This window comes from Podarcis melisellensis, assembly GCF_964234715.1.
Source record: "Podarcis melisellensis genome assembly, chromosome: 10".
NCBI lineage: Eukaryota > Metazoa > Chordata > Lepidosauria > Squamata > Lacertidae > Podarcis > Podarcis melisellensis.
In genome coordinates this window covers 29,827,077-29,849,602 of record NC_138542.1, presented here as the reverse complement: position 1 = coordinate 29,849,602, position 22,526 = coordinate 29,827,077, and the positions used below count along the sequence as shown (strand labels likewise).

The following is a 22,526-nucleotide window of genomic DNA, read 5'->3' as shown; positions in this document are numbered from 1 at the left end:
ATTCTCTTCGCCAGAATTCCCGCAAATATTTTGTAATCCGTATTCAACAGAGAGATAGGCCTATAATTTTTAACTTGTGTTAAATCCGAGTCTTGTTTCGGGATCAAAGTAATAAATGCTTCCTTCCACGTTTCTGGGATCTCTCTTACTTTTAAAATATTATTCATAACTTCTTTCAATGGAATCATCAAAACATTTCTCATTTCTTTATAATATCCTGATGTAAATCCATCTGGTCCCGGGGCCTTTCCCCTCTTCAGTTCTTTTATAACCTCTTTAATCTCTTCACTTCTATTGGGGTGTTCAGCTGGTCTTCTTGTTCTGTCGGGATCTTCTGCACCTTTTTATCTTTTAAAAATCTTTCTATTTTCTTCATATTATTCCTTTCTTTATTTTTATATAATTGCCTATAAAAGTCCAAGTATCCTTTTCTAATTTCTTTCGGATTGACTATCTCTTCCCCATTCACAGTAATTTTGTTAATTGGTTAAGAACAGTTTCAGGTTAAGAACAGACCTCCAGAACGAATTAAGTTCTTAACCCGAAGTACCACTGTAATTAAATACTAGACCTTATTCTAATTGCCACTGCTAAAAAACTTCCAATTTTTGCTGGTACCTGACATACTGCAAGCCTACCTTATGCCAGTGTTGTCTGATAATAGTGATAGGGGATGGGTGTTACTGAGGAGCTCAGATCTGCTGTCAATTTAAGTTTGCTCCTAGCCTTTTTTTGCTTCCGAACTCTCCCATATTGCCTGGGAACAGTATTCAAAGCCAAAAGCTGATGAGCACAGCGTAAGAAAGCTACAGCTGGTAATTTGCGGTTAATATTTCAAGGCGGTATGCGACATAGGAAAATAAAACAAATAAAAGTATCCATAGAAAAACATCATTCAAAAACACTGATAAATACTGATTGGTTAAAAAAGAAAATTCATATTACGAAGGCCTGTCTAAACAGGATAGTTTTCAAAAGACATCTGAAGGGAGGGAGGGTTGGTTCCTACGGAACCTCTATTGGTAGGGAGTTTCACAGGGCAGGATCTGTCCCTAGTGAAGGCCAACCAAACTTCAGGGGTGTGGAGAACCACCAGGAACCATAAGGAATCAGACAGTCCTTATTGGTCAGTTAGAAACTCTCCCCAAGTATGTAAAAGGAACTTAGGAACTCTGGAACATGCAAATGCTTTTTTCTCTAACCCATTTAAGTCATCCTAATTGGGTCATCTCTTGTGGTGCTGATGAAGGAAGCAGCATTACTAAGACACATTAGCACTCATTAGCTTAATTTAATATTAGACTTACTGAGCAGAAACTGAAGTCGGTACTCTATTTGCATACGACACACCTTCGCACTCCTCACTTGCGGCAGAACAACTGGATCCGACCACTGGGAATGATGTGGAGGAACTCCAGTTGACCAGGCAGATCCATCTGGCACTCCTCACTTGCGGCAGAACAACTGGATCCGACCACTGGGAATGATGTGGAGGAACTCCAGTTGACCAGGCAGATCCATCTGGCAAGTTGAGCTGTCTCCACAAAGAAGCATTTTCAGTGTTCTCCTCCATGCGGCGTTCTTGACATTTGAACTGACTGCTTAGAAAAGCAACAATGAGGGTGTGTCAAACATAGTCAATATAAAATGCAATCTGTACTTAAAATTACTGTGAACAAGCGAATTTATATTTTACTTTAGGAAAGAATGGGTTTTTATTTTAGTGCTGGAAAGGCCTTGCAGGTGAATTCTAATATGCTTTTTCTGAAATGGCAGCTCTGTGTTTTAGTGTTTTGAGAGAATATATCATATCCTCTTCATTCTATTTGTTCTAGCATTGCACTTCCATTTTTCTTATGAAAATGATTAAGGTGAGAATTGTGTCTACCATGACTATCTATTTTTGTTCCCCTTTGAAGAAATACATCAAGACTCAAAGTATAGAATGCACTGGGATGAAAAAAATATTAATTCAAATCTAGTGGCAGAAGCAGACTAGTACTCTTATTTACTCCACACACACACACAGACACACACACACACCGCCAGCAACCTGTTATTTCCTTTTCTGATTGAGGTGAAATTTACAGAGTGGTTCAGATGTGGATAGTTATAATAAGAAGTTGGCACACCAATTGTGTTATGTTCTACAAAAAGTTGAACTAAGAAAGCACCAGTCTCTCTTTCTCTCTTTGAAAAGTAGAAACCTAAGACTAGGAGAAAGACCAAAGAGAAAATGGGAAGAAACTTTTAAAATTATTTTATTTTGCAAGAACTTTGGAATATCAGTCATATTGCATTTAACCATGCTAAATCCAGACCTGCAGACAAATGCTATTCATTTCTGTTTTGTGAGCTGTTGGTTCATATTGCTTTCAATGTATTTGTATAATTTGTTCCTGCTCATTCTGTTTTTTTCCAGAATCAGTGAGTGTTGCTTTGTAGTGGTTGAGAGAATGAGCTATGATGTGGAAATATCCCTGTGTTTGGTTCTCTGCTCGACTATTAAACAATTGAGTGGATTGAGCTGCCATCTCTCAACAGTATCCCTTCTTCTGAACATGGGAATAATACTGTCTCACCATACATGGTTGTTGTGGAGGCAACTAAGATAAGATAAAGTATGTGAAGTGGTTTGACCACTTAGGAAATAAGGCAATTTGTGTTTACACATACAGTGGTACCTCAGGTTAAGAAATTAATTCGTTCTGGAGATCTGTTCTTAACCTGAAACTGTTCTTAACCTGAAGTACCACTTTAGCTAATGGGGCCTCCTCCTGCTGCTGTGCCGCTGGAGCACGATTTCTGTTCTCATCCTGAAGCAAAGTTATTAACCTGAGGTACTATTTCTGGGTTAGCAGAGTCTGTAACCTGAAGCATATGTAACCTGAAGCGTATGTAACCTGAGGTCCCACTGTACAGTGGTATCTTGGGTTAAAAACTTAATTTGTTCTGGAGGTCCGTTCCTAACCTGAAACTGTTCTTAACCTGAGGTATACCACTTTAGCTAATGGGGCCTCCCGCTGCTGCCGCATGATTTCCGTTCTCATCCTGAAGCAAAGTTCTTAACCCGAGGTACTATTTCTGGGTTAGCAGAGTCTGTAACCTGAAGCATCTGTAACCCGAGGTACCACTGCACCTGCTTTTTCTGCTTATTGTTTGATTTCTGTTTTGGTTTGACTGCCACACTTTTACTGCTTTGCAGGACTCTGGACACCAGAGAAGGGCTGGGTGCCAGACCACTTTACCACTGAAAACGTGTTTAAATGAGACTATGCAATTTCCTCCCGACAGTTCTTAAAATATGTCTTTTCCACAAGCAGATTCAACAGTCCCGCCACAAGTCAGCACTGCTACTCTGGCTAAAATCCTCCAGCAGGCAATTTATTAAGCCTGCTCCCAGTTTAGCTTCTGAAGCTGCTTTCCAATCTCAGGGCTGCCACAACCTTATTGCTGTGAAGTTTTAAAATCCTGGGCTGCTCATTAAATTCACTCTGTGCACCAACTCTCGCCAAAGGGGCTGGCTAGTACAGTGGAACCTTGACTTACGTAAGGTCTACTTACATACAATTCCAGTTACGACCTTCAGTAGGTGCTTCGACTTAGGAACTTTCCTCTAGATACGAACAGAGGCCTTGCCAGCAGCCCGGAGCTTACGTGGCCAGCTGCGGAGCAGCGCTGGGGCATCTGCCGCTGGGGAGAGGGCCCCCACCCCACCCCCGAAGCTGTGGAAGAGGTGCCCCCTGCAAGAGGCACAGCAGGGCGCACTGCAGCCCCAAACCCCGCCGAGGAACTAACCTGAGGAAGTCCAGAGAAGAACTTGGCCTGGCCAGAAAAAAAAGTGACCCTGGCCGAAGTGAACCAGCTCTTTACTGACCCTTGCCCCACCCCCAGCTTGTAGCCAGGTAAGCCCACCCAGCCTCAGTGCACGTAAGAAAAAAATATGTTATTTTTTTTCATCTACAATATTGTCTTATTTATTTTATAGTACAGTACATTGATTATTGCCTTCATTTTATGGATCTATGGTCTCGTTAGACAGTAAAATCCATGTTAAATTGCTGTTTTCGGGGGTGTTTTTCATTGTCTAGAACGGATCAATTCACTTTTCCATTACTTTCTATGGAAAAGTGCGCCTCTACGTTTCTAGTTATGACCGGGCCTCTGGAACGGATTATGGTTGTAAGTAGAGGTTCCTCTGTACAGATGAATTATGGCAGGGATTTGAAGCCCCATGTGGTAGGGATTCGGCAATCCAGTCTCCAGACTATTGAGCAGACAAAACACTTGTATTTTTCTGGCATTCTGTGATGCCACATTTCTCAATGTTAAGGCCTCGCCGAATACATGCCCTTTCAATACTTTAAGTCAAGAGTTATTTATTAATTAAAGTATTTATAATCTGCACTTTTATATAGCTATAACAAGGAGGTATACAACATGCAAGATTATAATACAGTGGTACCTCAGGTTACAGATGCTTCAGGTTACAGACGCTTCAGGTTACAGACTCCACTAACCCAGAAATAGTACCTCAGGCTAAGAACTGTACCTCAGGATGAGAACAGAAATCGCATGGCAGCAGGAGGCCCCATTAGCGAAACTGGTATACCTCAGGTTAAGAACAGTTTCAGGTTAAGAATGGACCTCCGGAACAAATTAAGTTCTTAACCAGAGGTACCACTGTAAAAGCATCAGTAAAGACATCATTAAAAACATAAATGAAGCACCTGAAACATCTGAGGTCTTTCTTTCTGTGCCCCCTCCATGAGAGGTCTGGAGGGTGGCAGCACAAGAATGGGCCTTTTCTGCAGTGGCTCCCTGTTTGTGGAATGCTCTGCCCAGGAAGAGGAGAGGAGAGTTTTGGACTTGATATCCCGCCTTTCACTCCCCTTCAGGAGTCTCAAAGCGGCCAACAATCTACTTTCCCTTCCTCCCCCACAACAAACACTCTGTGAGGTAAGTGGGGCTGAGAGACTTCAGAGAAGTATGACTAGCCCAAGGTCACCCAGCAGCTGCATGTGGAGGAGCGGGGAAGCGAACCTGGTTCACCAGATTATGAGTCCACTGCTTTTAACCACTACATAAATCTGGAAACAGGTCTAGCTCTAATAGAGATACCATTGTGACTTCTTCTCACGCTGAACCCTTGTATTACAGTACTATATGCATCTACTCAAACATAAGTCTAATTGAATTGTCTCGATCCAGCAAGGCTACTCTTATTTTCTTAGGGGTGAGGTGTATGGCATGGAAAAAAGTGGATAGATAAGTTTTTTTCTCCTCTCTAATAACTAGAACTCAGGGGCAATAAAAGAAACTAGATGTGGGAAGATTTAGGACAGATTAAAGTACAGTGATACCTCGGGTTACATATGCTTCAGGTTACAGACTCCGCTAACCCAGAAAGTGCTTCAGGTTAAGAACTTTGCTTCAGGATGAGAACAGAAATCGTGCTCCAGCGGTGCGGCGGCAGCAGGAGGCCCCATTAGCTAAAGTGGTGCTTCAGGTTAAGAACAGTTTCAGGTTAAGAACAGACCTCCAGAACGAATTAAGTACTTAACCCGAGGTATCACTGTACGTCTTCACACAGTGGTGCATAGTTCACCTCTGGAATTTACTCCCACAAGAGGCAGTGATTGGCCAACTTGGATGGATTTAAAAGATGGTTAGGCAAATTCATGAAGGATACTAGCCACAATGGCTACTTCTCCACCCAATGTGTCAGAGGCAGAATTGCAAGTGGGGAGTGTGTGCTGTTGCATGGCTGCTGTGGATGGCTGCTGTTGAGAACCACACTGGGCTCAGCGGTGACAACTTGAATAAAATATTGGGGCCGGGGGGAGGAAATCGATCACATGGTGTGGTACATGTACACTATTTGTATGCCAATGTCCATTAACTTTGGGGGTGCCTGGCCCCTCAAATATTTTATTGGTGGGGCCAATGGGACCTATGGCTTGACTAGCTGGCCCAGGGCGTTCTGGCACCTGAGGAAGGCCCCTAAACGGCACAGGCCTCCCCGCCAGGGAAGATCTACATCAGGAGCAAGGAGGGAAGGAAGACTGGCATCAGTATCTGCTCCTTGGGTGGAATATCCCGCCACTTGGGGCCATTGCTTCAGCCTGCCTCATGGGTGGGCCGGCCCTTTGAGGCTCCTCTTATGTCGCTGTATGTTACCTAGTGTTATCCATCAATATTGCAGCCCAGCATTTGGGCTTGCTTAAGTTCCCTGCCCGTTTCCAAAACCAACCTTTAAGGCTTTGCGAGGTAGTGGGTTTGAACCGCAACTGGCCTCGATCATCTGCCCAGTGAGTGTACATTTACAAATGCTTGTAAACCCAGCATTGCCTGAGCTCTGCCAGTGCAGCTTTCTCCTGACTGAAGTGCAGAGTGCTTGAGGACCGGGACAGCCGCAGGGAAACCAAAATGCTTGTTTACAAAGCTATTGTACTACCAACCTTGCTGTACGCTTGCGAAGCATGGACCACTTATAAACGCCATCTCCAATTCCTCGAAAGATTCCATCAACGGTGTCTCTGGAAAAATTGACACATCACTTGGGAAGACAGGTGAACTAATGCTAGTGTACTGGAAGAAGCAAAGATCACCAGTGTCAAAGCGATGATTCTTCAACATCAACTTGGACTGGTCATAGTGTTCAGATCCCTGATTATCGTCTTCCAAAGCAACCACTCTATTCTGAACTTAAAAATAGAAAGTGTAATGCTGGTGGTAAAAAAAGAGGTTTAAAAACTCTTTCAAGGCAAATCTAAAAAAAAAATGTAGTATAAACACTAACAACTGGGAAACACTGGCCTGTTGGAGAAAAGCCTTTACCAAAGATGTCATGGGCTTTGAAGACGCTCGAACTCAGGACGAAAGGGAGAAACTTGCTGAGAGGAAGGCACGCTTGGCAAACCCTCGCCATGATGATCAACTCCTGCCCGGAAACCTATGTCCCCACTGTGGAAGGACGTGTGGATCCAGAACAGTCACTTACGGACTCACTGTTAAAACTGTGTTTATGGAAGACAATCTTACTCGAGTGATCTCCAAAGAAGAAGACAAACGCTGGAGGGAGACAGAGGCCAGCATTTGGAGACGGCTGCCTTTTTCCCGCCTCTGCCAGCAGGCGCTCTCTCCCCAGCCCGAAGAAAGGAGTGGAGTGAAGCGAGCGGGAGAAGAGGAAGAAGGGGAGCCAGCCTGAGCCTGGCGCCGCACTCTTTTCCCGCTCTCCGCTCGGCCAGCCGCTCGCCTTCGGGTTTCGGCCGCCTTCCTGGATGGGATTTCAGCTCCCCGGGAAGGATCCCCACCCGTCCACTCGCGCCTCCCGGGAGAGGCGGGAAAAGCAGCTCCCCCGGGGAGGGAGGCGTCGGCACCGCAGCCCCGCACCGCGCGGAGGAAGCGCGCCAGGAGGAGGACCGGCCTCTCCCTCGACGTAGCGGCTCCGCGTTACTCGGCGTTTGCCTTTTCTCCTCGCCTCCCTTCACAGCCCGCCCCGGCGCCTCAAGAGGACGCGCCTGCCCGGGATCGTAGCAGCGCTCCCGGGCTTGGGGCAGATGCGGGAGGCTGCTCTTGCGACGGGCACGGGGCGGGCTGGGCGGCTGCCTGCGTGAGGGACCCTCGGCGGAGAGAAGAGGTCCTGGAACGGGGACGGGGCGCCCGACCTCTCGCCCGTCTGGGGACCTTGCACCCCGCAGGAGCAAGGCGTGGGGTGGAGAAACAGTGTTCCCCCCTCACCCAAAGGACGCGCCATCTGCCGCCTCATCGGGACGTGGGCGCTTTCCCCCCGCTGCCTGCCTGTTTGCCCGCCCCAGCCACGCAGATGGTTCCGCGCGCTTTCAGGGGAGAAGGAGAGCGAGGTGCCGTCGAATCGCCCGCCTGAAGCAGCAGCAGCAGCAGCAGCGAGCTAAGCCAGCGACCTGGAGAACTACGAGCAGACTGGCTGCGCTGAAGGAAGAATTTTCCCCGCCCGCTTTATTCCCCGGGAAAGGGAGCAGAATGGAGGGAGGCAAAGTGGCCGAAAGTGGCCCCGCGTGCTGAAAGCAAAGCAAACTAACCACAAATGGAATAACAGAGCGCGGGGAGATCTCTCTGCAATAGTCCGGAGTTGTTGCTCTTGCTTTTATTTTTCTAAAAAACAACAACCCTCTCTTGAGTGGATCGGGGCGTCGCTGAGCAGCCAAAGGGCGGAGGGGCTGCGGGACTAACTTGCTTTTTCGGAGGGGCGAAAGAAAAAGAGAGAAGGTTGAAAGCGGCGTTTTTCTCTCGCGCGCAACCCCCCCCTTTAACGTTTTGTACGGTTGTGGTTTGGAAACCGTGCAAAGCAGATCTATAGCACAACCCCCAAATTCCGCCCCCGTTGGCCTTCTGGTTTGTTTTGAACTTGCCTCCGAATCCTATTTAGACACATAAAAGTAGCCCGCTCTCTTTTGAAGCAGCTCTCTCCTCTCTCTCCCGCCCCCATGCCACTGGATGCTGCAGGCGAATTTGGGATTTGTAAGCGATGCAAGTCCGATAAAGCTGGAGTTTCCCTCCGGGACCTGAAGGAGGATCGCTAGGTGGTTCCTTAAGGAAGCGGGTCTGCAGGTAGGTGAGGAAAGGCGCCGCCGCCGCCGCCAGGGCTTCCTTTTCCGCATGGGCTGGGCTCAGCCGCTCCTGCTCCCTGCTTAGAGGGCAGACGTGAGATCTCTAAAAGTGGATTAGTTACGCGCCTTTTAACGCCCAGTAACCAGAACCACCCGCCTCTACTTTCACTAGTGTGCTTAAGAGGGGATATTCGTGGTTTTTTTTATGTTGGTCGGTTCACGCTAATGGGTGATGTGGGAACTGCAGTTGGTGAGGTTATTCTGGATTGCTTAATCTGGAATAATAAGAAAAAGGCTGTGTGTGTGTGCCCTGGGGCTGTGTGGGCATTTGGCATGAGCTGGGAGACGTGGAACCTGGGTCCCCTTCCTCGTCTTAACACAGTAAATCTCTCAACCTGAGAAGCTGTCTTTTTACATCTGGGCAGAGTTTTGGGTAGGTGGTGTGGCGGGTAGAAGAGAGAAGTTGTGGAGAAATGTGACCTCAATATTTGGGTGCATATCTGACACTGGTTAGTTTATACCTTTGTAGCATTCTTGAACTGCGTTCTGTGGAATCCAGGGTGGATGTTTGGCGAACACCCATTGCAAGGTGATGGATGAAAAGGGGACTGTACCTTTACTAAGACCTTGTTGAGTCAAAAATCTTGTGATGGTGGTTGTTCTAGATTAGTTAACACAAAGAGTACAAGGGGGTGGTTTGTGCACAGTATGTATGTTCTTGAAAAGACTCCCACCCCTCCCCACTCTCTTAAACTGAAGAGAGATTCCAAAAAACCCAGTGGTGGTAAACTGTCTACCTCAATTCCAGTTGATTCCTGCTTGGTTTCTAAGGAGATTTAAAAATATCTTATTTGAAGAAGTGTACTGGGCTTTGGGATACCTGCTTTTCTTAGAACACCAGGTAGATCTAGCTATGGTGTGATGAGTGGGGTCTGAAAGAAGGGGAACCACCCCCCAGCAGTGAGGTGCAGAAATAAGAATTGTTTCCCCGAAATAAAAATAAGTGACATTCTCTTCAAATAAGAAGGCATATTGCTGTGAAATGGCACTACATTTGTGTTTAACTAACCCATATGTACTGCAGTGTGGATCAATGAGATGTGTCAAGTCTTCTCTTTGAAATCCTCACACTGTCTGTTCCTTATTATTTTAATCCTCACCCTGCATCTCTCCCCCCCGCCCCCCCCAATATCTGCAGGAGGAGATGCGGGGGGCCATCTGTGAGAGACTATTGATTTCTCTGCCTAACTCCTTTCATAAAGAGCAAGGCTGGTAACTTCCAGAGCCTCATATATCCTGAGATTTTTATTCTGTTTGGAGACTAGTCGCTTTATTGAATGACTGGAGGGAGAGGTTAAAGAGTAGAGGAATTGTTTTATGAATCTCTGGGAAAAAGAGGCTTTATAAACCCTGAGGTTTGATTTCATTTATTCCTGTGTAAATACTTTCCAAGTTGTGTCTTATGCCTTTTTTTTTGGGGGGGGGGTCCATCTGTTTTGCTTCCTTCCATTTATTAGACGTATATTAGATTAATGTGGATTTCCATTTTGACCGGGTTAGCACCTACTATTTAACAGTGAGACTTTCTCAATGCCCCTCCCTCCTTTTCCAAACACCTTTGCAAAAGCATGAATTTTCGTTTCTCATACAGCTGTGGATCTGACTGTTGGGAGCAAAAGAGGCAACTGTTTTGAGTACTGTAAATATATGTAATCCTGTTAATCGTTTTGCTCTGTTTTGTACATCCTTTTCAGCAGTTTACACCTGTCTGGAGAACTTTTTAAGTTTGTTGTTTTAACTGTAGAGACCACAATTCATAAGCTCTATGATAATATTAGTAATGATCATTTTTTTTCTGTCTTCTGTAGAAATACTGTAATATCATTATTATTTTACAAAAGCGAGACAAAGCACTTCAAGGTGTTAAGGTATATTTGCAGCGTAGGGTTCATTTAAAGTACCTGGTTTATCAGTTGGCCTTAGGCACAGACATTTAAGTTGTCATCAGATTTACAACTTACTTTGTTAATCAATATAAACTAGAACAAGAAGTTATATTAACGTATAATTATATTTGCAGACTCTTCAACATACTTACTTTGAACTAAGGCTCACCAGTATCAGTGTAGCATATTCCCCTTATAAATATATTTAGAGAGCTGAACTGCCAAATATTTTTAGAGCATCAAAGCAAATGAATAACCTGCTTCCAAGATGACATACCACAGTCATTAGGAAACAGTCTTTGACATATTTTTGTATAATGAGGGTTCTACAATTTGCAGCAGAGTTTCTTTTTAATATATCCATCAAGTGATTTTGTAATTGGTGGAGTATTAGAGAGACAATGTTAAGTCTTTACTGCAAATACGATAATTTTTGGAGTTTTTACCCATGCAGGTCTTGGTTTCTAAAGCTAACATTTTTGGCATTGTGTGAGTTAACTCTTTCTGTACCAAAACACGGTTGCATCTTGTCCTAACAATCTTAAGATAGGATTGTTATTACTGATAGAGTAGCAGTATTATATATATGGCTGTGGGAGCAGCATGAACGGTATGGTGTCTATCTGCTAATATGTGCCTGAGAATATCTTGATTCCACTCACGGGGCACAATCCACCAAGAAATTATTTTGCTCCAGCCCCAATTAAATGAATAGGTAATGCAAAAATTTTTTTGAAAGGGATTTCTTGGTATACTGTATATAATGTTTTTCATCAGAGACTAGATGCATCGTTTTTGCCTGCCTTTTGTGAGGGTTTTTCAGCATTGCACTGGGGCAGACAGAATGTAGCAGCTATGTGGAATGGAAAACCACGTGTGCGGGTAAGATAACTGCATTAGAAAACCACTTGTAAAGAAAGGCAATATTATGATAGAAGATTCATAGGACCTCATAAAGATTTATGTTCAAGGAGATAGCCTGCCCCATTGCTCTGAAACTGCAGAGCACTATTTAATAATCAAAATATTTGATAATTTTATTATAAGAACATTTGAAGCTTTCTATATGGCATCAAAGCACTGGTCTACCTAGCTAAGCATTGTTTATAACCTAATAGACAGCAGATGGTCTATTCTAATTGGCAGCAGATTTTTCAAGGCTACATGCAAGAAAGAGTTCATGGAATCACTGGAGTTGGCGGGAAAATCACTCTTCTAGGGATGAACTTCTATCAGATTAGGATAGCACGTCTGAATGCTAAACTGAGAAAAGACTCTGCTAAATGTTCAGTTGCATGCATACAGATAGGAGACTATCTCAATGCCATGCAATATTTAATGCTATGGATTTGCCTAGCTATAGAGAAGCATAACAGTCAAGTGGAGATCATATTGTACTGGGCAGATAACTGTGATTTATTCATATCAGGTAGTAAATAATAAAGACTTGTAGCTTAAAGTAGCTCTTTGACTTAGAACAGAGGGCATTATGCTATAATGTCATCCAGAAACACATTCATTTTTCTTGCAAATTGCAACATTTTTTAAAAAAGGACTTGCATTCCAATCCTATGCATTTTTACTTAGAATTCTGAATAAATTACTTCTTGGTAAGTGTGTATAGGATTGAAACCTTAATGAATGAAACATGTGCCCATTTTAATTTGAGCAGTATTTTATTGAAATGTTTAAGGGTGCAATCCTGTAACCTCTTAACTGGGAGTAAACCCCATTGACCTTAACAGGACTTATTTCTGAGTAGGTAGGATTGCGTTGAGAGCTACATGTTTATTTATTATATATCTATCTATCGAAATAGAGAATTGTGTTTATTAATTATATTCAAATTGTTAACTATCAGAAACATTTTTTAAAAAATAAAAAATACATAGTCTAGTAGTGTAGAAACTGTAATGTTTATTATTTTTTGCAATCCCAGGATTATGTGATCTACATGTGATATATGCATGGCGTCAATATGAACATACAGAGTAACCAGAGCAAAAGCAAAAAAAGAGAGAAAATAAATTAAAGACTGCATGAATGTATGAAGGGCGATTCAAGATTCCGAAAAGCTGCTAGAGTTGTCTTCTCTGGTTTAAGTACCACTTTAGAATACAAAGCTGTATTGTATGGACAATAGTAACCTTAGAACGGGTTATTTTCTTTTTCAAACTGGCATTGCTCTGACAGTACAGTATAAATTTATTAGTTCCTTATGATCTAAACACAAATTGTGCAATGAATAAAATTCCATAATTAAAACACTATGACAGATAATTGGGATTAACACACTCTCTCTCTCTCTTAATATTTATTGTGCTTCAACCCAAAGCCCACTTACTAAAGAGTAAGAAGCATTGTACTTCAGAGGACTTCCTTGGAGCAAATACACACAGTATTTTTCACTGACCCTTCGGTTTTTAAAATAGTGCAAGGACATCACAAATATTAAAAATCATAGGAAAAGAATGACTATTTTGTTTCCTATAAAGTAAAATATCCAGAATGATCAAGGCAGTAAACAGCCTTCATCAAGTCAAACACAATGCCTAAGCATACAACTTCATATTAAGGCATAATGGTCAACAAATGAGATAATGGGTTATGCCAGCATATAGCATGGTACAGAAAAATTATTCGTGTTCTCGAAATTAAAGCAGTATATGCTCCAAAAATATATAAGCTATGCTTGCATCCAGACATCTCTCGTGCATGAACGTATTTTCAAAGAGAGTATCTTTATAGTAAAAGTGTTATCAGCTGAAAGTCTGGTGACTGATGACGTCACTAATATCATAGCTTCTATCGATCATGGTTGATTCAGTCAACCTCCGGTTCCCTCCTACTGCAGACAGACCATACAGAGACTTGTGCTCTAATTCTGCAGAAGTCGCTATCCAGCTTCTGATAAACCTTGTATTACCAGTTGCCTTTCAAAAGGAAGCCCAAAATAATCATGTCAACCTCAAGTACTCATCTAAGACTGTAGTGCAAAGCTTTTCACTCCCACAGGAATACAATACAGTTGGGTTTTGTGCTGCTTCTTTCGTACAATGTATTTGGAAACACACTTTGCAGACAGTGAGATAAAATAATAAGATACTACTTTGTTGCAGCTGTGAGGATGGTACTCATTATGCGTGCCTAAAATGGAGATACTTTGTCAAGAAAGGATTGCAGTCCCGAATTCCTTGCGACTGTAGTGTGATATATGCAGAAGAAATATAATGCAGCCTATGCGGAGGCGGGGATCTATAAATTGGTTTCTGTGGTCCTTACATAATGAGAAACTCTTAGACATCAGAGCCGTCGCTGTTCATATGCAGCAAGACTTTAAGCAGCAGCATATTTTTTTATAAATGTTGGAAAACAGTTACAAAGTTAGTTATGTATACATTTGAAGAATGGGACAATTTGGTATTCCAAGGTTATCAGAATTTATACACTCTATAGTTTATTTTCAATGTTACTGTTAACCCCTTTAAAACTTTTATACGTTGCTAACACTTACTGAGGTGGCTTGCCCAGCATGAAAATAATTATCAACATAAATAACAGTTTCTACCAAAATAAAGTAGGTGCATGGCCATCAGCACCCATACTTAAAAATCAACAAAATCCATTAGGTACCAGTTGGACAGCAGACGTTTTTACATAGGTTGCCCAAGTCTCAACAATGCTGGTACCAGGAAAATGGATATGTGGAGGGAGTTCCATAAATGAGGTGACACAAAAAAGTTGTGACCACTCATGTTGCTTCAGAAAAGAAGACCACACAGAACTGACTCTCCAGTGAAGATCTGAACAAATGGGCAGGCTTGTTTTATTTTGGTAAATGCAGTTTAATTTCAAAGTATAGTGTTATACAGTAAAGCCAAACCTACCAAGCAATAATATAATGTACTCTGTTAAATCTTCTGATAAGGAGAGACTGTCCATTACTGAGGTAGTATTGGGAAGTGTCTACTGTACCATGAAGTAAAAAGCAATTGGTTACATTTATTTTTGCTGAGAAATTCATATAATCATAGAATTGCTTCTGAAGATGTTTTGGAGCACTATTTTTAAACAGAACCCCTTTAGGAATGTGTTTCATTGTGTACATTTTAAAATTATGTAAGCACATGCTTATTCCCCCTCTCTTTAAGAGTTGTTTCAAACAGGGAAGTAGTACCACATGCTCTTCCTGGACAGATTATAAATTGAAAACTGCATTATTGAATTCTCCCTCATGTTATTTTTCAACTCCTCCAAAACGAGTGTCTTGAAAGGAAAGCTAGTATCTTGATTTTAGTCCAGCTTTCCCTCTAACATCTAACCTTCGGATATGTGATAAGCACAGGAATGGTTGCACCTTCTACTGTCTTGTGTACAGTTTCTTTGTTAAAATGATAATCAAAGGCTATATTCCTAGGGGGTAAGAAAGAGGGAAAGGCTATTGCCTTCATGCCTTGTTTGTGAGATTGTTTGTGATTGTTTGTGAGATTCAAAGAAGCTTCTGGTTGGCCACTGTGGGAAAAACTATGTAGGCTAGTCTGATCCAACATAGCTCTTTTTACATCATTGTGTGGATAGGCTGCCTTCTAAAGTATTGTGTTTAAAGAAATGTTCCCTTGGTAGTGATTGATTTATGATGGCTATTTCACACATCCAGTGGTCAGTGCCCATATGTGAACTCAGCCACAGTAATAATGTTTTATATATCAATAAATTTGCTGTAATACTTGGTATTAGCATTTCCCAAACTTGGGTCTCTAGCTGTTTTTGGACTACAACTCTCATCATCCCTAACTAGCAGGACCAGTGGCCAGGGATTATGGGAACTGTAGTCCAAAAACTGCTGGAGACCCAAGTTTGGGAAACATTTCTTTAGAGCCTTTCCCATCAGTAATGCATTAGAAAATGTTGGAAGGATAATGTGCTCTGTGCCAGGCAACAATTGCTGTTATGCGGAGTAGACCCTTTTGTAATGACTGGAAGTGCATTATTTAGCTTCCTACTGCTTAATTTGAGCTAGGTCTTCCCATAGGGGCCTGGTTTCAATGTGTGGCGTTGGTTTGTATTGGATGAAGAAGAGAATATATCTGAACATGTGTACTGTAGAATGTGCTTCAGCCTATTTGTTCTTGGATTAGGAGGCAAACTTTCAGACATTGCTGAGAGGCAAGAGTGTAGAGACAATGATGCTTCATTATTATTTTTTATAAAAACAAATGTGTATGTGGTACAGTGGAACAACACTATACTGTACAAGAGGAAAAAATACATTGAGAAAAAACTTCTAAAAATTTACAAATGCCATGGGAATTGTATTACAAATGATGTTACAAGTATTATCCAGTACAGTGGTACCTCGGGTTAAGAACTTAATATGTTCTGGAGGTCCGTTCCTAACCTGAAACTGTTCTTAACCTGAGGTATACCACTTTAGCTAATGGGGCCTCCTGCTGCTGCATGATTTCTGTTCTCATCCTGAAGCAAAGTTCTTAACCTGAGGTACTATTTCTGGGTTAGCGGAGTCTGTAACCTGAAGCGTATGTAACCTGAGGTAGCACTGTAGTTCCCTTTGACAGCCACCTAGGTACAGTATATAATTACAGACCCTATTGAGGCATGGGACTGAACACGTGTGAGCTTAAACTGGGAAGGGATTGAGGGTTGTACATGTAAGACCTCCCAGTATCTCAGTGCGTGCTGACTCAACGTCAGATCTTTAATGTAAACTGCATTCCTTACTGTGCAAATGCATTCAGCCAAATGCATATAGAAGCCTTTTACAGACTTTAATGCATAGAATGTAAAGGTCTGACATGGAGCATAGGGAAAGTTGAGGGCAGGTCTTGTGTGCGTATCCCTGACCCCCTCCCAAATTTAAGACCTTAAATGTTTGTTCAAGCATTGCAGTGGATTCTAGTTGTGGAAAAGAGTCCATTTTCTCCGGAATAAAATTAATTAGGCTGTTGGCATTGTTTGGAAAGTGCAGTATTTCCATGATGCAAAGTTTGTTTTTTAAAAGAAGGAAGTAAATATAACAGCGAAATGTTTTTGAGATGTTCATGACTTGTCCTTTGCAGCTATTATGCACAGGGTTCTGCTAAATAAGAAATACATTGAAATTCTGCATGAACATTATGCAGATTCTGTACTGAGATTCTGTATTGAGTTTCTCAGGCTCGAAACATGTTATGCACTTTTGCTCCTATATTTAACTTTGCAGAACTTAATCGTTTATTTATAACCTTTCCTCCAAAAAAGCTGAATTGGCATACATGATTATTATCCTCCAGCCCTGCAGTGTAGATTAACTAAAAAATAGTGACTGGCCCCCAAACCACTCAGTGAACTTCCTGGCTGAGTAGAGATTTGAACCCGAGTCTCCACAACCCTAGTGTGACACTCTAACCATTATACCACACTATCTTATTCTGCTCCTGTTGCTCATAGGAAAGGGGAAAGAAGAATAGCCCCACCCTTTAACTTCTTGAAATTGTCTACTGAAGCCCCCTCCAGAAATGGGAGTTTTCACTAAACATTGCCTGCCTTTGCAGGCAGGTGGTCAATTACAATTTTCTTGCAATTTTCTGTGCTTGCATGGGGTAAACTAAACACACATTTCAGCTACATTCTTACAAAGAATATGGATAAATTTTTTTTGAGACTTTCTGGTATTTGGCTCAAAAGCTGGGGAAATTGCTGAAAAGGGCTCAGCTCTGGCCGAGAGTGCTTTGCAATTTGATCATTTGAACTACTTCAGATTAAACAGTTTTATATAAGTGATAGGTGTTTTCTCCTTCTGGTGACATGCGTCTTCCCTTATTAAATGTTGCTGTAATTCTTCTTCTGAACTACTTGCTCTTTATTCAACACTGTGTGGACTTGTCTCATCACCATCAGCGTCTCTGTGAGCTTTCTGAACATCAAAGTTGTTTTGCAGTTAGCACTATCACATAACTGTTTTCCTTTCCCCATATGCCCACTTTTTATATTATGTCAGCGCATAAATAAATGTAAGTCATTTGCATTTTTAAGTTACCTCAGTGCAGAAGGCAGTTGTAAGAAATGCCCCTTTTCACATAGAACATTGGCAGGTTGTATTTCTGACTGTTAAACTTGGACTAGCTACAGTGGGCTGCTGAAATGGAATCATCTTACCTATTTTTCCTTGAACAGGATAGGTAAGAATCATTTTACCTATCCTTGAACAGGAGCCGATTTAGAAGACTATCAGAGATGGGGAATAGGACATACCTTTACTTCCTGTAATGGAAATAACTTGTATCCCTGCAACTCAAATGAACAATTTTTAAGTTCTGGTGATTTCAATATGGAAGAGTTAAGCATGTGCTAACCTTTTGTTGAAAACAACAAGACTTGGACATATTTAACTGGAGGGTTTCTGCACACCTTTTACCTCTCCTTCTTTAATAAAACATTTTTTTAATTAAAAAAAACCCCACCGTTTGTTTTAAAAAAGCAGTTTATCTTAAAATGTCAGCATGTGTTTGTCTTGTACTGTTGCAGCTGAATCAATGTACTCTAGTGGGTTTCTTTAAAATGTTCGGGGAGAAGTTTTTCCAATAATATACTGGAAGTGAGTTATGAAACAGGAGAGCGGATTGGAAGGCGGGGAAATACTTGCTTTGCAGTTTCAGCATCTGAATGTATTTAAGCTCATTATCCATCAGTTAGGATTCCAGTGCATTGTATTTAATATTCTGTAACTTTAATGCTAAACATGTTACCCAGATTATATCAAAACAATGGGGTCAACTTCCATATGCTGCCTTTAGAATATGTATATGTATATGTACAGATAGATAGCTTGGTACCTATTAATCATTAGCTCTCCTCCTTTTTTGGCTTTTTCTCTTTGTAAAATCATGGTTTTCAAATCTCCTTCAATTTTAGCTCCTGAGGGGATGAAAGAAGCAGAAAATGTACTCAGATGGCCTAAATCTGTCAAGGCGAAGGGATTTTGGAGTCTGTAGCCGTATTCCTGACTCTCCATAAATGTCTCCATATGAATTCCGTATGGTTAAAGCTGTATAAACTTTGGACAGGCTGAGAAGAGAGACGAAGAACCATTCTTTTGCGTTTTTGGTACTAGCAGGCTTCGTAGCAGTAATACATGCTGGTGCTGCTCTACAAATACTAGGCATTGTGAAAACTGTGTGTAGCAGGCTATACTTGCCACCATTTCATCTAAGCTTGAAATGACTACTTTTTATTTTTACTTACTTTAATGGTCTGAAATAATTTGTGTTTGAATGGATAAACTAGCTATTAAAATATTACTTGAGGCAGCAGTTTTCTTGTATTGTGTTTCAGCAGCACAGGAATGATTTCATATATATATATATATATATATATATATATATATATATATATATATGCAGGTTTTGGTGTCCTCGGGTGTCTTCCCGTGTAAAAGTTGGGGTGTCTAGGCGACGTTTCGACGAGGTCTCACTCGTCATCTTCAGGCTGGTGCACCAGCCTGAAGATGACGAGTGAGACCTCGTCGAAACGTCGCCTAGACACCCCAACTTTTACACGGGAAGACACCCGAGGACACCAAAACCTGCATTCCTGTACCCGTGAAAATCTACGAAAGCATATATATATATATATATATGTCACGGCCACCCAGGTCTGGTCCCAGCTCACAAGAGACCTCACTCCGTTGCAACTTATTTACAGGATAAGTTTATTGAAGATTTCTCCTTCTCATACAGTTCAGCATTGTGGCCGTACGTCTGCCACGTTAGACCGCTGAAGTCCCCTCTGACTCCTCCCCTTTTCCGCACCAACTTAATAGCCTGGCTCTAGACCACCTCTTCCTCTCCTTTCTTTTCCGCAGGGTCTTCCTGCCCCCCTGGGTTCCCTCTCTCCGTGACTCGCCTGAGGCTGAATCCTCTGCCGCCTCTTCCCCCCTCTTTCTGGCTTTAGGGCCGGGCTCCTCCCCTGAGCTCTCTCCACTTCCGCGCGCCTCTACGTTTGAACTTGGCGCGCGTACGTTGCTGCTGACCTTTCTTTCGACCGCTACACCACCCCCTGCTCTGCTCTCCACCCTTTCCGGCTGAACACCCTGCTCCAACCCCCTCTCTCTGTTCTCTCCTAATCCTGCTCCCTCCGAGAGGCTGACGACTCCACCCCCTTTACTCCGTTCCGGCTGAGACGTCTCTTGCTTCCTCTGTCTTCCACTGGGCTCCTCTCCGCTTCTCCCTTCTCCTCCCCTTTGCTTGATTAAGGTAACCCCCTTTTGAGAATCCTCTGACTCGCTGCTCAGACTCGTGGATTCCCTCAGAATTCCGTCATCTTCTTCCTCATCCTTCTGCCCCTCCTCCCACTCGCTCTCCGTCTCCTCTGTCATCTCCTCCTCTCTCCCAGAAACCCTGACATCCATCCCCCCCTCGAAGCCCCCCCTTCCCCCCTCCCGCTCGCCGGGGACCGGTTGTGGAAACTGCGGCTCTTCGGGGGTAGGCTCAGGATACAGGTCGTCTACGTCAATGTTCTCTGCTGGCAGTTCTGTGTAAGTGTATTCGAAGTCGGGTTCTTCCCCCAAATGCTTCTCAGTCTCTGCTTCCATCACTACTTCCTCCGGTGCTGCCCGCCAAGGACCTATCAGCCACCTCTTACGCCATTCCTCCTCTGGCTGCTCCTCCCACCAATAAGGGGTTTCCGTGTCCACCCCCGAGCACGATCCCCTGGGCGGGCTTGATTCTGGTGTTCTTTCCTCGGGGGAAGAGAAACCCCTGAACGTGCTATCTGACAATGTGGGTGTGAAAAGCCAGTCATCAAAGTACTCAGCTGGCATGGGTCTATGTGGGAAAAGTGCATGGAACTCTTCTTTCAAAAGGGGTTCGTCTAACTCGTAGCCTGGCACCCAACTATTAGCAGCGGCTGGTGTGCCCTCCCTGGCGAGAAAATATTCAACTCCCTCCTCCCCCCATCTCGAGTCCAGTATCTCTGTGACCTCGTTAAGAGGTTCTGGTCTTGGCGATTCCCCCCTCTCAGGCGCCCTCCTACGTGGCTCTGGGGGTGCTCCTGACTCTTGAAACCTGTGTGGGGTTTTGTAGGGAGTGAGCACCGACCTATGAAAGACCGGGTGCACCCTGGAACCTTCCGGAAGGGCTATACGAAAAGCCACCGGATTGATCTTAGCCTCAACTTGATATGGCCCTAGCTGCCTGTGTCCTAACTTCTTCTTGGCCAATGACCTGGCCGGCATCGCGTGGGCTGCTAACCACACCCAATCCCCAACCTGGATGTCCTCTCCCGCCCTCCTGTGCTTATCGGCCTGCACCTTATACGCCTGTTTTGCCAGCTCCAAATGTCTCCGCAGCTCCTCGTGCACCTCTTGCAACTCCGCTGCAAACTGGTCGGCATCTTGAGGCCCCCCCCCTCCTGGTGCCGCAAATCTCGGGAAGGTTCTGGGATGACGGCCATTGTTCGCGAAGAAAGGCGTCACCCCGGTGGAAGCGTGTTTCGTGTTGTTGTAGGCGAATTCAGCCATCGGCAGATAGTCCACCCACGCCGCAGGTCGCTGGTTGGCGTAGCACCGCAGGTACTGCTGCATGATCGCGTTGACCCTCTCCGCTTGACCGTTGGTTTGTGGATGCCTCGCCGATGTCAGGTTGATTTTGACGTGCAAGATGCCCAGAAGCTTTCGCCAGAAAGTGGAAACAAACTGGCGCCCCCTGTCGGACAAGACGGACTGCGGAAGTCCATGCACTCTGAAGACGTGATCGATGAAGAGCTTTGCGGTCTGTTCTGCCGTCGCCACCTTGGCACAAGGGATGAAGTGCGCCATCTTGGTGAACAAGTCCACCACCACTAACACCGCCGTCTTACCTCTGGAGCTGGGCAGGTCTGTAACAAAGTCCAACGCTACCCTCTCCCATGGTTGCTGCGGTGTCTCCAGCGGTTCTAGCAATCCCGCCTGCTTCTGGTGCACTGGTTTGGACCTCTGGCAGATATCACACCTGGCGACGTAGTCCGCCACCTCTCCTCTCATCTGGGGCCACCAAAAGTCTCTAGCCACCAACTCCATCGTCTTTTCTTTGCCGAAATGGCCTGCACTAGGGGCGTCATGCAACTGTTGCAGAACCTTGGCTCGAAGATCGTCGGTGGGCACGTAAAGGGCACCCTTACGAGTCAAAAGTCCATCTTGTAATTGAAACTCATCGTTGTGTCGCGACCCTCCGCGTAGCTCCTCCATCTTAGACTGTGCAAACTGATCCCTTTGCAACGCGCGTCGCACCGCGTCCAGGTCGACTGCGATGGTAGCGCACGTCCACGCCTGCGGTGCGAAAATGTGCTTTGCTGCGATTGGAGCTGCTTCCTCCAAGTATTGCGGCTTTCGGGACAGCGCGTCTGCAATAACATTGGAGTCTCCTGGGATGTATTCTATTTTGAAGTCGAAGTCCGCGAAGAACTCCGCCCAGCGCATGTGTCGCTGGGTCTGCAACTTAGCCGTCCGCCAATACTCTAAGTTCTTGTGATCCGTGCGGACCTGCACCGTGTGCTTGGCTCCTATTAAGAAGTGTCGCCACGCTTTGAAAGCTGCATGAATGGCCAACAACTCCCTGTCCCATATGGTATAATTGCGCTCCGTCTTGCTGAGCTTCCGGGAGTAGAACGCACCCGGTCGCCAGTTGCCTTGTGAATCCTCTTGCAAAAGAACGGCCCCAACCGCTCTATCCGACGCATCGGTCTCTACCCGCATGGGTCTGCCGGGATTCACGTGGAGCAGCTGCTCTTCGGAGGCGAAAAGACCCTTAAGCGTCCGGAAGGACCGCTCCGCTTGTTCGGTCCAGACGAACTTCTTCTTCTTGGAACTGAGGGTGTCAGTGATCGCCTCCGTCGCGTTCGCAAAACCTTTAATAAACTTGCGGTAAAAATTGGCAAAGCCGATGAACCTCTGGACCTCTTTCCGATTTCGAGGGCTCTTCCAGTCCAACAGCGCTTGAACCTTAGCCCTGTCCAT

At 44.0% G+C, this 22,526-nt stretch overlaps 1 protein-coding gene across 2 annotated transcripts in view; it reads left to right on the top strand.

The window, feature by feature from the left end:
* Positions 1 to 7,191: 7,191 nt before the first annotated feature.
* Positions 7,192 to 22,526, top strand: part of TAFA2 (TAFA chemokine like family member 2) — a 149,900-nt gene continuing 134,565 nt past the window's right edge. The window contains exon 1 of one of the 2 annotated variants that reach the window (XR_014172380.1): positions 7,192 to 8,592. The gene's annotated coding sequence lies outside the window, so the exon portion shown is untranslated. Of the gene's footprint in view, positions 8,593 to 8,822; positions 9,025 to 22,526 lie in introns of those variants that run through there. The other variant, XR_014172381.1, reaches the window with a different exon arrangement.